Raw genomic sequence first — 12,282 nt, 5'->3', positions numbered from 1 at the left:
TGGTACCTAAGTGCGGATCCGACCGGCTGAGCAGAGCTGGACGCTGCCTTCCTTGATCCCCTGCCACCGGGGGGAGGGGCGGGGGGGGGGCACATCACCCTTGCAAGCGCCCCCCCCCCGAAACCCCACAGCCAGCTCTGGCTGCTCCTTTTTGACCAGTAGCTGGAGGAGGGGGGGTGTCGGAAAACCTCTAGCAGGTGATGAGAAGTGCCGCTCTCGCTGGGGAGGGGGCGTGCGTGTCTCCCCTTGCCCTGCCGTAATGCACATCAGATGTTTCATCAGACCCCGCAGGCCCCATGCGGCTCCTGCCTCCTCCAGCAGCCCCCGGCGCTGCCGGGGCGCGCTGTGCCGTGCCGGGGGTGGGGGTCCCGCCGGGGGGGTGCAGCCAGGAATGTCTCCAGCTGCTGCTGCCGCCCGCTTCCTCACAGCTGTCAAAATGCACTTGAGGAAATCCACTCACACCTCCCCGAGCAAGGGTCTCCTTGGCGGGACGTGACACCGCGCTGCAGGACCATGGCTCCATGGCTATGCACCGGCAGGCATGTTTTGACACCCCCCCCTTGCAGCCCCTGAGACATCCCCGCTGGCTTTGCTCGCCTGGGCCTTCTCTGGTTTTGTCCCAGGCCTGGAGGTTTGTTTGCTGGGAAAGAGCGGTGCAAAGTTTGTTTATCGTTCTTTAGGGTTTGACTTCGAAACACCTTTTTAAGATTGAAATTCTTAACGGTGCTGCCAAGCTCATGTGGAAATTCCCTTTTATCAATATGCTGCTGCCTTGTAAACTGCAACTTGCAGCTTTCCTCTAAGGAATTCACTGTGCCAGTGCAGATGTCTGCAAAGCCCCTGTGCCCCTGGGATGGGCTCTGCCTTTTTTGACAACAGGTCTATTAAAGGAATAGGTTTTCTTATTCATTTTTACCTCACTCCGAGTGCTTAGTGGCCCCCTTGTTCTCTTACACTTTATACTGCTGAAGAGTTTTGCTATTCAATTGCCTTTGCTAGGTCTAACTAGCTCGACTTTAACAATTCTCATCTCCAGTGTTCAAAGACCAGGGACTGAATGAACTCAGGAGCAGCTCGAAGGGAGTGCAGGCAGGAGAATTTAAGGGACAACAGTTTTTCTCAGTTGGAGGAGGTAACAACCAATGTACTGTTCCTAACCAGCAAGTTTGTATTACGCATCTAATATATATATGTATATTTTTTCCTTCTGCCTCACAAATTGTGCTTTCTCCTAATGCCTTTTCCCCGCTGCTTTAGGTCTGATGCCCTCCTGCAGCCACTCCTCATCAATCTTTCTGCCTCTTCTTAAAGTTACAATTTTCGGATGGGTTTTGTCCTTTTGACTTAAAGGAATTCCGTAGATCCTCCATGTGCCAGACTCCAGGTTCCTCCCTCTGGCTGGCTTCTCTGGCCGGGTCTCATCCTTTCTTGGAGCATGTCCTTTGAACCATGCAGCCCTGGCTGCCCTAGTGAGGCTTATCCTCTCCTTCAGCCCATATTGTATTAATTGCTCCCTCCAAGGTTATTTTCACGTCTCTTTTCCTTACCAAACCCGTGCCTAAAATAGCACCCCCTCGTGTCACTGTTTGGTGAAGAAATCTGCCGGCTGTCAGCACACTGAGCATTTCCCATTTTTTCCTCTCAGCAGACATTGCTGGGCGGCGGGTGGCACTCAGAGCTGTAGGATTTTTCCCTGTTTTTCTCTCTCGAGGTCACTCATCAGGGTGCTCCTGGGATTAGAGGATCTGGTTCCACTCAGTCCTTCCTTAGCAAGGCAAGAAGCTGCGCCTGCATTTTAAAGGTGAGCGCTGTCAGGAAAAATGCTCATGGTACACAAGTCATGCTCTAGCAAATTTGGCATCTTTTGGAGCACAGTGTAACTCGCTCCTTGGCAGCACAATCGACTGCCAGTTTGAGTGCCAGGTAATTTTATAGAATAGTTAGCAATTCCAGTGATTTAGAGGCTGGTTTCCAGGAGACTTGGGATGCCTGAATCCCGAGGCACTGAGGCACTGAGCCTGCAGCTTTGCTCCACAGCAGCAGGGAGCTTGCGTGGACGCAGGCGCCTGACTGCAGGATGGTGTCCGGTTGCGAGGTGTTTGATGGCATGTTTGAGGAGTAACACTTCAGAGAGGATCACTTCCAGCAGTTTTGAACGACTGTTGGCTTTTAGGAATACACTTTTGAGTTCCCTTTAGTTAACATACATAGGTTTTACTTTTTAAGAGTGTTTCATGATTTGATTAAAACTTTTTATGATCAAGCAGTAGCACAAGCATTTTGCAACTACCTTTAAATGGGAAGCATTTAATTGTTTGGAGTTTTTAGGGAGAAGAGCTACTGTTTTGGGCAGGTGAAGGCTGAGGAATGCTGTGCAAGAGGCTCCAGCGAACAGGGAGAGAATGAGCACACCCTGTTACGAAGGACGGAGAGGCCGATGACTTCAAAAGGGAAGAGGATGCTGTGGGGAAGGTGTGCCGAGGTCTGGATTCTGGGGTTTATCTGTGACTAAACGCGTTTCACAGCAGAGTTACAGTAAGCTGTGCTGTGCAGCCCCAGCAGTGCAATGGGATTTCATCAGGCTTGAGAAAATAAGCAAGACGGGGGAATTTATTGTTGCCTCTTCTCCTGGGTAATTTCCCCACCTCGGGGCTTAGTGCAAGGTGCTGACTTGCAAATGACACATCATTACAAAGCCAGTCAGAGCTGCAAAGCATCGCTGGGAAAGTGGTCGGGGAGAGCTGAGGGAAGTTTCCTCTTGGACTTGGTTCCTCCTGGTGTGGGACCTGCTCTGGGAACGTGTTGATTTAATTCCCACAAGTTGGTTCTTGGATGGTGCAAATAAAGCTGCTGACAGTGACTGAAATGGGATTTGACACTGGAGAACCTGTTAGGGTCAGTAAATGTAGGTCTGTTGGGAAGTTTCAAAGGGTTGTATTTTAAGCCAGTTTTCCTCCATTTATCATTGATTTAGTATTTTGGAATCTCTGGTAACTGTAGTTTTTGTGATGAATGAGCAGACGTTGACAGTAAAGCCACAGAGAATGAAATACAAGAAAAGTCAGAGCTAATTATATTAAAAAATTATACAACCATTTTTTTTCTGATTGCTTGTGTAAAAATCAAGTATTTGAGAAATGTTCTCAATGAGTTATGCACTAGGTTTAAAGATGGTCTGGCTTCTTTGATAAAATATGAACTATTTGAGAGATTTATAAGGGTCAGAAATCCTGCCAAACATTTTAGTATTTAGAGCAGCAGGAAACCACTCTGTGATATTTTTAAAACAGGTATTTACTCAAGTAATTGGTTACTTTTTATGTGGAATGAGAAAACCTGGTGCAGCTATATTGGACTTGACATAAAAGAGAGGTATGTAATTTGTGAGCAAAACAGGGTGGAATGTACACATTGTACCTGGGGAGGTATTTCGAGAAAGACAACTCCTTGAGACACAAAGCCAAAACAACAGACACGCTAGGTTGCATGCCAGAATTGTTTATTCCTCAGTTAATCAGCTGTGTAATGAGTGTCCAGAAACAATCCCTTCTGCGCAGGTAGTTTAAGTTTTAAACTTCGTAAGCTTTGCGGCCTTCATAAAATGGATTACATGGAAGTTGGACGAAAAACACATGTTTCTGAGAACATATTGGTTCCAATAAAAAAAAAGTGGCAATGTCGGTGCCAACAATTTACAGCAGAATATCTGAACCAGATGCCGTTAAACTATAATTCCAAACAATTTGCCAGAATTATGTACTTACTTTATTCTTTAAGTCAAACTAAAGATATGCATGGTTTTTATTACTTGTGGATATAAACAAAAATGTGATGTGATTACAACTAATATAAGGCAGATAATGCCGAGCAGTCATGATTTCTGTGACTACTGCACTAGCTAAAGAAAAATAGAAGCTCTGTTGGTAATTATGTGCGAAAGGGTCGTCAAAATGTGGCTGTTCAGATTGAGACATATCAGCCTACAGTCTGCTTAGTCACCAGATAAGAGCATTGGCCAAAAGCATCTACGTCTTTCCTTTTCTCACAGTAGTACATTTTTTTTTCCCCTGAGAGAATGGGGAAGAGATCTGCAAGACATGCTGCATTACATTCTTAACTAAAATAATACGTGGAAGGGAGTCTTGCTAGGACATACTTGTAGGCAACCTCCGACTTGTGATTTCTTATCCAGATGAGCTGCTATGTGATGGTTGAAAAGACAGACATTGATGTCAAAATTGCCATCTTGAAAGGACAGAGTGAGTTTTAGCAGGAGTTTTTATGACATTACATGTCATTCAGGTTATAAAGGGCTCTAGCTGGCACTCCCACAAGCTGAAACAATCTTTACCTACTGTCAAGAGGCTCTCAGAAAACCTCAAATAATTTCCTTGAGTGAAATGGCTACCTCAGTCAGCTGTGGCTTGACGCAGAGAAGTGCTGAACATCCTGTAACACCCATATTGCCAGGTCGGACTCCAAATCCGCAGGGAGAAAAATACATCAGAAACTAGAGAAAAGAGTTTTGAGAAGAAGCTTTGATTCAGAGGATTGTTCAGTGAAGTCACCAAAACTGAATTCCCTTGTGTGTTACAAAGAAAAGAAGAATCTGTGAAAGATGTGGAGTCTCTGGTTTCACCCAGACAATGTCCTGCTGGGACACAGCGAGCTCCGTCTCCCAGCCGAGGGCTGCAGTGTCAGATCCTGCTTGGAGGAGCAGGGAGAGTCATCACAGCTCTTCTGCAAAAAATCCTCTTTGATTTTGGGAAAAACATGCTTTCATATAAAGCAAAAAAGTGTCATCCGAGTCCCCTATCAGAAGACCACCTGGTATATACGGTGTCCTCCTGGTTTTACACGATTCAAGGTTAACAGGTGTTTCATTATGGGCAGGATCAAGACCTAGAGATGAACCGGGTTCCACCTGCAACACAAGATGTTTTTGCATTTTTGAACCCACCAAATCCTGAAACAATACCTGTAGGAGAGATGAGAATTACCACTACGATATTAATGCCAAAGCCCAATGCAAATAATTTAATTGTCATGGCTGACATATTTATTGGACACACACAGCTTATGTGTATTTATGACGCAGTTACATGAGGCAGAAGTTAAAGATGGGTGAGATTTGCTAGTCCCAGGGTGTCCTTCTCCTTTGCAGTGCCAGATTCCTTGGTTCCTTGGTTCCTCCTCCACCTCACCTCCTGAAGGAGCCACAAGTGATAGTTGCAGTCAAAGTGGACATTGACAACATCTTTTTGTTTTCCCTCTGGAAGAAACTGTCTTGGCATTCCTGGCCTTCCAATTAATACTAACCCTATCAGATTGTGGCCAGGCCAAAAAAAGTGCTATCACCCATCGTGCTAGGACTATCAGAAACTCTGGTCAGGTAACGGGACTGTAATTCCACGGGGCTCGCCAAGAAGGAAACATGCCAGTGTAATTATAGTGGTAATTATAGCACTGTAGTCACCGCCCACAAAGTACGACTCTCGGCAGAGTACAATGATTCCAGAATCAGAGTCCAAACAATATAACGCTCTTAAATTTCCCTACTCGCCGGTCCTGGCTCTCAGTTGGATTGACCTCAGATTGAAAGTGAATCTGCCTCTCCTGTGAATGGCCGTGCAGATGCCAGCAAACACAAATTGAATGGATGGTTTGCCTGCCTCTCCAATGCTTTTTCTCCACTGATTCTCTTCAGCCAACAGCTGATGCTGAAATTAAGGGTCAGTTTTTGTTGTTATGTTGGACCAAACAAATTAAATGTAATTCTGCAGAGCGGGTAAGAGCAATGAGACAGAAAACCACCTCTACAGTCCCATCTTGGGCTCTCAGTGGCTTTTCGTAACCACATTTCACTTTGTACGTGTAGACGGTCTTCCCACTGCTTTGGGACTTAGTGCAGATCAGACAAGAACTAACCCATAGGTCTTAACTGTTCCCATGGCCTAACTACAATTGCTTGGTGGGACCTCTCATTTCACTCGTACGGGATCTAGGCAGATGTTCTGACACACAGCGCAGCCTGTAAACCACGTTGGCTTAGAGATACTTGTGTTTGTAACCTACATGAAATTCACATTAAAAAAAAAAAAAACAAACCGCCAGACTTTTCAGGGAATAGTTAATTGTCAAGCCCAGACGGTTGAGACTAAGAAGATTCCCCAAATCTTAACAGTTATGAGCAGGACTTGCAGACAGTGTGTAGAAAAACCAGGGCTCAATGTAGCAGTCGTAAAGCTGTGGCATTGCTGCTTTGCGGGTGTTAGACGAGCAGTTTGTATTTGAAAATACAAATCAAAGTCCTGTTGCTGACACGGAGTCTACTGATTCCACTGGGACCTCTTGGATACAGGAACCTGCCTGAGCCCCTCTTCTGGCAGAGCTGATGCTAACATCGATTTTCAAAGTTGCTTTATTAATACCTTTAATTACTATTTATAACAAAGTTTTAATTATTATTTATCACAAAGTAACTTGCAGTTTGCCACTGTGACGTGCACGTTACCTGCATCATCCATATCTGTATTTATCTGGAGCATAATTTAATGTGGTTTTATAATGATTAATTAAGATTAGATTTTTGCTTGCTGTGGAAGCCTTTTATTTTGCAGTGCTGTGGTGGCGGGAGCTCTGTCCTGTTGTTTATACACTGCCATGTGCTTGCTCCGGGGACATTGTGCACAGTATATCCGCAAGCATGCACGCCTGCTTTCAGCGGGATCTGATGCCAATGAAAACACATTCTTTGAAGAGATAGGTAATTACTTAAGACTTTGCCTAATGTTATAGCAGGACCAATAGACTATTTGAACCAGTTTAGTGTTCATAATAATACATGGTTCGGAGCTGAATAAAAGGCTATAATTCTTTTGAGGGGTTCCACTGACATAATAAACCACGAGAGCTCAGCTAGTCAGCAGAAAGCAAAGATTGGATTACAACTGGGCTCATCGGCATGGGACCGTACATGGTAGTTTCTCATGTCTGCAAAGGCATTATTTCAGAAGGTTTTTTTTCTCCTTATTCTAAATTACTTTAAATCTATAACCCAAATTGGATGAATTGCTGGATGCTGGTTTTTTTCTGTGAGAAAAGCCCTCAGAGATAATATTTGCTGTCTCCTCTATTCTGGTGTAATCAGATTTTATTCTGGAAACGTGTCCATGAATGGAATTAAATTCTTCCACTCTTTCACCCATCCAACTGTAAATAAGCTGTGGTGCTGCAGTACTGTACAACTATATCTGCATGTCTGGCTGGTGCACAGATGTCCCCCTGTGCTGTCGTTCAGGTGGCTTTTCCCCCACCTGCTTAAGAATTTTGCCAGTCTATGGACCAAGCCTGAACCCTGTATTTATGTAAACGCATTCTGTATAAGGGTTGGGTGGGTCCTTTCGTGGGGCTATTTCAGCTACACCCGTTTTCATAGCCAGTGGTGGGTCTCATGTGCCAAATATGCTTTGATTTTTGATCGATGTCATATTGCATTTATAAGTAGTTAGGGACCATTTCAGAAGAGATATGTGTTTATATAATTTTTTTTTTTTTGATAGCCTCAGGAAACCAAGTAAATGACTGAGGAAATAAATAGGCATGGAAAAATTGTAAGGGTATTGTTTATGAGTAGATTATAGTCAGATGATAATAACAAGCAGAATGAATAAACTGAAAAGACAGAATTGACATGATGGATACTAGCTTTAATACCATGTACTGAACTTACAGTACATCTTGTTTTAGGATTCATATTTCTTGAAAATCCACAGGAATCAGTTGGACTCTGGGTAAGTGGTTCAGACAGAGCTGACTGGAGGGTGGAATGTGCAGAACGAGACCACAGACAGGGTGTCCATGGTCTTTTGCTGCCTCCTGGGACTCCTGTTCTCTCTGCCTTTTCAAATCTCCATGTTTAGTCAAGTTTCTATTCTGATAATAGACAGCACATTGGCTGAGGTAAATGCTGCCTATGCTTTTGTGTCTTCTTTCATCAGCGGCTTTGCTGGGTGCCCTGAGAGTGTCCACTGAGATTCATTTGTGTGTATAATGTCCCCAGCAGGAAGGCTGGGGTTGGTTCTCCCCAGTCTCCTGTGACACGCGAGGTGTTTCATACCTGGTGGAAACCAGGCTGTCTCTGGCTCGGATGTGCAGCGGTTGTGGAGCAGACCCCGCTCCAGGGGTGCAGAGCACTAGCAGCCTGGAGGAGGATGCAGCTCCCGGTGGTGCGTGGCTGATGACATGGCTCCGTGTCAACCTGTCTCACCCTTGGGTTGGGGAACATGATGGAGAATGGGCACAGCAGCCTTAACACTGACTGTTTAGCTGCCAGAGTATTTTGTGGAAAATGTTTGCAGGGCACAGACTTGAGACAGGTATAAATTGCACTGAGGCCAACCTCAGCTTGGATGGCACTAGGATTGGATTGCCAGAAGGTTTTTCAATAATAACAGCAACCGTCCTAGCTAATGACATAGCAATACTCATTTATATGATTTATGAGAACATCGTATGTAATGATTCCAGCATATACAAGCAGGACTGAACTTCTTTTTAGCGTCCTGAATAGAGGCAGCCGTGTAATACACACAGGAGCTTAGTACTCATAGGAATATCCAGCACTGCCTGTGGCTGGAGGAGCTGTTTTCATCCATCATTTCAACTGGCCCCATTAGGAGTTTTTGAAAGCAGCAAAGAAATTTCACTAGTGTTGAAACTAGGAGACCAGGTAGCCTGCTATCTACGTTACATTTCCTTGTTCATCTGCCCGCTTGAGTAGCATAGTCAGGCAAGGGGGTGTTGTTTGTATTTGGGTCTAGATTATCAGTGAGTATAAAGCTTGTATTGTCTTGGCTGGGCCCATCATTGTGGGCAGACTGTCTGACTACAGCGGGCTGAGTCCTGAGATCATACCAGCAATTCTTCTTCCACAGCCAGTCTCCCATTATAGGCTGCTGGAACACACTGGGGTATTTCCAAATACTTTTCTGCATCTGTCTGGGAGGGTTACGGAGTTCCCTCAGCATTTGCCTTTCTTTCAATGAACACGCGTGGCAGTCTCGATGTACTAAGCAAGCCAAAATCTTTGTTTTTGTATTTGCAAAAAGAGGCTGTTTAGTTCCTTCATTGCTAGGTAAGACTTGTTAGGTACAGAAACCACAGTGTACCCCCACCAGAGCACCCCTTACACGGTACAATCCAGGGCACCCTTGGAGATGTATGGGTATGCATGTCTATACATACAGTCTGTGTATACATTCCTGACCACGTGCCTGGAAAGCAGCATTCAGTGCAGATGTCCCCAGCTGGCTAAAGAGCAGTGAGAATAGATTCAAACTGGTCTTGTGACAGTGTTACGCAAGAACAAGTCAAGGAGCCTGAGTTATATTTTGTGCTTCAACAGACCTAACAAAAGAGAGACAGACTCAGGAGGCTTAACCCAGGTGAGCTTGTACGTGTTACCCACCCTGCAAAAAACGGGGGAGTAGAGGGAATATAGCACATCCCAGGGAACTCCAAACTTACTCCTGGTCTTCGCATACAACACCTTGCAGTTTAATACTGGAATACGGATTTTGCTCTCAAAACCTTTATAAGTTCCTCAAGTGACACAATCACTGCCTACCAATCGCCTCAACCGGTTCAAATGCAGATCAACGCCAGCTTGAAGGTATTTTGGAGGAGATGAGATGGACTGGTGATTTGAGATAGGCTTGGTTTTGAAGTCCTTTGAATTCAGATAAATGAGAAGGGATTGATTTCAGGCAATTTTAACTGTCTAAAATGCATTGAGTATTCCTTTTCCAATCAAAAATCTCTATTAATTAGCTGACATAGTAGTTATGTGCCTCTTCTGTGAAGTTTCGAGCTAACCTGTACAATTTCCTGGAGGCTACAAACATCTCCATCACCTTAGCGTGCCAAAGCCTGTCTCCTGAAATAATCGGGTGATTAAATGTCCCACCAGGAGGATATGATTTCTCTTAAATTAATGTGTAATCCCTGCAAATTTAAACTTTATCTCATTAAAATTATTTGGAGTCTGTTACTCTCCAACCAAAAGTTCCCTCTGTGTTTTAAGGACACAAACAACATAATCTAAGTGAAGATGTTTTCACTTCTCAAATCTTGGGTTAGATTTTGTGTTTTTCTCTGACATATCTCTTGAACATTTATGGGTTTGAATAACATTCAGTAGACCCTGGTATCACTATTTGTTTTGCCTTGATATTTGGGTACTGTTTTAGTCTGATGGCACCATATCTAAACTGCAAACATATTTCACTCTTGGTGTTTTATCCTGGGTGTCTGCTACATGGGGATAACAGTAGAGTTGTTTGTAAATGAAGGTTTCAATAGTCAATGCGTATGCCTAAGTATCTCTTGGCATTTCTTACTGCTGCAATTGGGTCTGCTGAGGGCAATTTAGGTAGTTGCCTCTGGCTGTGCTCCAGGATGTGATTTTGTTTCTCTTTTATTGCCATCTGACCAGTGCGATGATGACAGAGCTTCTGGAGAGCTCTGTCGGGTTAAAGCACAACCTGATTTTGGAGGAAGGCTGGGTCCTAACTTCTTCATTTTTGGAGAAGGGACTAGCATTTAATGAGAGCCGCTCTTCTTGTTTTGTCCTTTCTCTTCCTTCTGCTGTCGTGTCTGCCAGCCTTTAACTCACTAAGCTATTTCAGAGCCAATCTCTTCTCTGGTGACAGCGGGTACACTGAACTCTGTCCCTGTGATGTGACTTTCCACCAGCTGCACCTGCTACTCGGTCATGTCATTCTCCTGCAGAATATGGTCTTTGGTCCAGCATCAACTGGTCCAGCAGTGAACAGCTGATTCCCATCAGCCAGTTGAAATGGCATCAGCACATGGAGAATCCTTTGCGTTGTGAATGGGTTTTGCCACAATTTTACTCAGAGTCCATGTGGTGAGCAGTTCATCTCTGTCACCTTGGAGGAGCGGTGGGGAAACCATGAGTTGCCCCCCACACTCACCACTTGTTCTTATTCCCATCCACTGGAGATGTCTGAAAACTGTCCTGGGGAAAATGTATTAGCACAGTTAACAGATGGATGAACTCACCCCAAACCAGCACCTTACTCAGTTAATTCAGCTACAGTTCACAGCGTGGTAAAGCAATGGGTAGCTGAAGTGGAGGTCACTCAGAAGCCCATAGCACTAGAGGAAGTGATCATTTTATTGAAAGTCCACCCCTTATACAGACATGAACAACACTAAGAGCTGGATTTCTCCTGATGTAGCTGATAATTATAGTCTATTTACTTCTTGCAGTTCCCATGTACTTCAGCTGTGCACGTTTTCCATGGGTCAGTTATTTCTGATCAGCAACGTGGCTTTCAATGGCAGCCGAGTGGCCAGCGTTTTGCCTGGGCCTTGGGAAGAGTTGCTGATGGTGACTGCTGCTTCAGCAACTTCTGGTTTTCCCCAATGTGGTTTCCCTACACTTGGGCAATCCTGTCACTGGTGACCTTTGCCTCTATGCTGCCTAGAAATGTCATTTAGCCTCAAACCCACGTGGGAAACAGACGGTCTCCTCCGAGCTGTGGGACACCTACCGCAAGCTTGCACTTGGGCCTCCTCCAGTTTTTAGCCAGTTTACTAACTATCATTTTTGGAAGGGCTTTATTCTACGCAGACGATAGGAATGGAAATTACATACAGATGGGAATTAACAGCTGGTGCTTTAACAAGACCCCTATTTCTGCTTCCCTGGGGGAATCTGTCTAATTTAGGTTCATTCCGTACCTTCTTTTTCTTCATCAGTGTAGATTTTGAAGTTCCTTGGTTCAGTTGCTTATGACCTGACTTTTGTGAAAACCTTTTTTTAATGGAGCCCTTGTAAGAACAGGCATCTTTTCCTATAATGAGTTTTGTGTTCAGCTCAGTACAAGGTGCTTCCCAAATCCATCACTGGGCTGAAGTGCTCCATCAGGACTTACCAAACCAGTCTCCTTGTTGCACATTATGTGCCAGGTCCATCTCCTCCCTTTGCCTGGCATTTCGTAAGGTTTTCATCGTAGCTGTCTGCAAAACTAGAGTCCATGCAGGGAACAGAGAAAAAAATATTTTACTAATAGCTGTGGGTAAAGCACTTTGGTGTAAGGACCTAAATCCTTCATGAATACTGCAGTGGCTTCTCAAGAGCCCTCCAGTCCACACAGCCCCCCACCTGATGTGCTTTTGCAGACTCCAGTTCATCTGCACCCTCCTGCCTGTGTTCACCAGTAGAGTAGCTTTTTCCTAGCTGAGAGCCTTTGC

At 44.7% G+C, this 12,282-nt stretch overlaps 1 protein-coding gene across 1 annotated transcript in view; it reads left to right on the top strand.

Annotated features, from left to right (window-relative positions):
- Window positions 1-12,282, top strand: part of LOC129212571 (uncharacterized) — a 217,049-nt gene that overhangs the window by 1,702 nt on the left and 203,065 nt on the right. The gene's annotated exons all lie outside the window — the stretch shown is intronic.

Source organism: Grus americana, chromosome 14 (genome assembly GCF_028858705.1).
Source record: "Grus americana isolate bGruAme1 chromosome 14, bGruAme1.mat, whole genome shotgun sequence".
Classification (NCBI taxonomy): Eukaryota; Metazoa; Chordata; class Aves; order Gruiformes; family Gruidae; genus Grus; species Grus americana.
The sequence above is the reverse complement of the archived record's forward strand: the minus strand, read 5'-3'. Positions and strand labels throughout refer to the sequence as shown.